Raw genomic sequence first — 3,968 nt, 5'->3', positions numbered from 1 at the left:
TACACGGATTCCTCAAAATCACAATTTATAACAATTGGGAACTTTTAAGGAAAAGGAGAGAGGAACTCACGATTGTCTTCCTTGGAAATGCTAAAGAAGATGAGAATATATATCTCAAGCAAGCATGATATGCCAAGTGTCCCACTCAACTTTCCATATTTGCTCTTTAGTCCCTCAACTTTTCACTATTTGCAAATCAGCCCCCCAATAATTACGACATTGCCATCAAATTTAAATCAAGTATTTTTCCACTTAATTACAAAATTGCCATCAAATTTATTTTCTTTTCGGGATCTCATAAAATTGATAACATCTCATAATCTTGTCTTATCCATTCTATAATTCTTGGGCATTACATTTCTCCCCCTCTTAGATCTGAGTTCGTCCTCGAACTCACAAAATCACTTCATTTAGATATATTAGAAGAAATGTACACAGAGTTCAAAGCAGAACTCTTCTCAAGGAATCTGTTCTGAGATCTCAATCTCACAACACTGGTTATACAACATCTGTATATACCAAACCACAGCTTATAGCAAATCAACATCATCAGCTGTTATCACTTCTGTCTATCCCATTCCCGGATATATTCAATCTTTGTCTTCAAATACCAATCGTCACCATCCGACGTTGGCATAATAATTCTGTCTGGTCTGAGTTATCTTTATTCTTTGTCATATCTCTGACCGTATCATATCCTATCTCATTACCCCTCTGGTAAACTGATAAATACCATCATATCATAACTCTCACAGTGACAATCTGTCATATCACTGGTGCTAGCATCTAGCACTGCAGCTTCCTGGATATCTTCCAATATCTGGATAATACACTCTGACTGTCTGTCAATCTGTAATTAATCTGTAAAATCACTTATGGTATGATCTGCTATAATTGCAAACTTGATCAAAATCACAATCTGATATAGTCTACTTCTACATTCTAGTCACTCTGACTATGTTCTGACATCAATCTGTGTCATTTGGTTCTGTTTGTACATCATCTTGTACAAACTAATAGATATAGATTGAACAATCTGTCAATCATAATCATATTATATCATAATCTGGAAATATTGGGATAGTCTCATTACGAAATTCATCGAAATATACGCCCCATGTCAAATCAGAAATATACCAAGTCTGTAATAAATCTTCTTATTTCTATCTTTCTGTCTTCTCTGTTAGCGATTCAGACATATCAGTACAATTTCTGCCAACATTTCTGTACAAATTCTGTCACGACTGATCTAATCTGTCTATATCATACCTGTCTGTTCGAATCTCATACATTCTCAGTCAGCAAAATGAACACTGAATCCACTACAATGCATTTCTGACACTTTCTGTAATTTCAGATTCAAACTATTCGGTATAAACAAATCAGTTAATAATAAAATTTAAAGAAAAATACCTACCTGGTATTCGGCTCTGATTATAAATATCAATTCTGTTATACAACTCTGAAATCTTCTGATATCATAACACAATCAGTCTAATACAAAACACACAATCACATATCTGTTTCTCTGACCGATACTCTGCTCTGATTATCGAAATACTGTTCTGACCACTCTGATCACGTTTCTGAACGGCTGAAATTCTTGAATTCATTTCTGATACAAGCTGAACTGTATATACTCTCAACGGTTCATAAAATCTGTATCAATACTGATTCAGAATAACAATAATCTATAGTAATCTAGTAAATATATAGGATTGTAAATTCTAACAATACTATCAATTCTGACAAATCAATCAGATCTTCATGCCATTCTGATCCACTGCTATATATATCATCTGCAAATAAAATATGCTCCCCACACAATACAATATGTATAAAATACTGATCTAGAAGCAATCATTCTCAAGTAGTTCAAAACACAATCATATCAGATAATCTGTCAACTCATATAATATCAATTTCTGACAATTCTGACCTTTCTGACGTTCTGATCTTTCTGATATCGGTATCTGATCAGTCACTGATCACAATATCAACTGTCTCAAAATCAATCAGTATACTAACATCAGATATCATCTATTCTGAATACAATCTGTTTCAAACAGAATACTTATCTGAACAATTTCTGTATACAAGAATTCTAATTCTCAGAATATTCACTATAATCTTCAAATATTCAATTCTTTCAATTCGGTATGTATTATTCTGTATATTCAATATCATTCTGTACTGAATCTAGCATACAATCAATACTTGATCTCAATTAAATTCTGAAATTTATCTTTCTGATATAACACAATTCTGAAATCTTATCTAGGCAAATATCAGCCAACTTGTATAATACTGACCAATCTGTCAATACTAAACTCGATTTCAGGGGATCTACTGAATACATAAGGATGCAATCTGCTCCTTTCTGTAATAATCGAGTCATATACAATACAGATATCAAAGGAATTCCAAATCTAGAATCCTTATCGTGGTATCTCCACTGATCAGTCATCTCTGGTCTGAATTTTACCATTTCTGGAAAAATTCTACAATATGTCTGTACTTGTTCAACATATACATATCAATAATGCGTTCAAATCAGAAAACACAAGTACATCATAATCTAACTCGATCTCATTCTTATCTTACTGTAGTATATAACATGTCACAGAAATCTCTGATATCAACATTTTCCTCAACAAGCTAGGAAATCAATACTACAGTACAACTAGACCCAACAGATACAGCATATCTCCATGCTACTCAGTCAAATATATTCTTAACAAATGCATTAGTATATATCAATACATATGCAATAGAATCATAAAGAATAGTACCTGTTGTGAATTCTGAATCTATGTTTTCAGTTGAACTCTGTTCCCTACAATCTTCGGGAACGCTTCTGGGGACAGACTTTAGCAAAGTGTCCCAGATGTCCACAAATATTACATCTACCAGTCACTCCTTGGCATTGCTCGGTGAAATGTCTCCCTCCGCAACTCCTGCAATACACTCCAGTATAGCTCGGACTAGAACTACTGGAACTCGAGGAACCACTTCCTAACTTCTTGAATGGCTTCTTCCGAGCTTTCAGCAAATCTTGCTTCCCACTCGTACCGCCGTGATCATATCGAAGAGGGGATTGCTGTGCCTGAAGTGGCTTCACACACAACCTTGTCAATTGTCTAATCAGACTCGCCTCAGCTCTCTTTGCTCTACTCAGGATGTCAGCAAAATAGTAAGGTCGTTGCAAATTCATAAATGCAACTACCTCCGAATTCAGCCCTATGATGAACTGATTCACTACAGCTTCATCATTTCCAGCTAAATGAGGAGCAAAATGCAGTAGAGTAGAGAATTTAGCAATATATTGGTCAATATTCAGCTGCCCTTGGCTCAAATTCTCAAACTCTAATTTCTTGTCCTCTCGGTACGAAGCTGAGAAAAATCTTCGATAGAATTCAGTTCTGAATATTTCCCACGACATCATTGTACCTCTCTGTGCCCACATTCTTCTACTGGTAATCCACCAACTCCTGGCGGCTTCTCGTAACTGATAAGGCACCATTTTAACCCTCTGTTCATCTGTACAGTCAAGTAAATCGAACAGTATTTCTATATCATCAAACCAGTTCTGACAATCTTCGGATGTCTCGGAACCACTCAGAATCGGCGGCTGTAACAACTGAAATTCTTTCATCTTTTCTTCTAGCTGAGTTTCTGATGCATTCATCTGTTCAGACGAAGTACTGCCCTTTTCTGAAATTCTTCGAGGCGGTATATCTGATAATCAAACATATTAGTATATAGTCTATACAATCTGTCTCAGCCCTCCTCTGATCATATACCTCTGATCCAGACTCGGTTCTGATCCAGGCTTAATAATTACATGCTGCAATCAACTCAGATAACAAACAACATGTAATAGGGAAAGCAATAAATCATGCTAGCACACATCATGCAAGTCAACATTGAAATAATCCTCATGCTATCAATCACATGCAAGGAAGAAA

This window comes from Primulina eburnea, chromosome 8 (genome assembly GCF_022965805.1).
Source record: "Primulina eburnea isolate SZY01 chromosome 8, ASM2296580v1, whole genome shotgun sequence".
Taxonomy (NCBI): Eukaryota; Viridiplantae; Streptophyta; class Magnoliopsida; order Lamiales; family Gesneriaceae; genus Primulina; species Primulina eburnea.
This window is presented reverse-complemented; position numbering follows the sequence as displayed.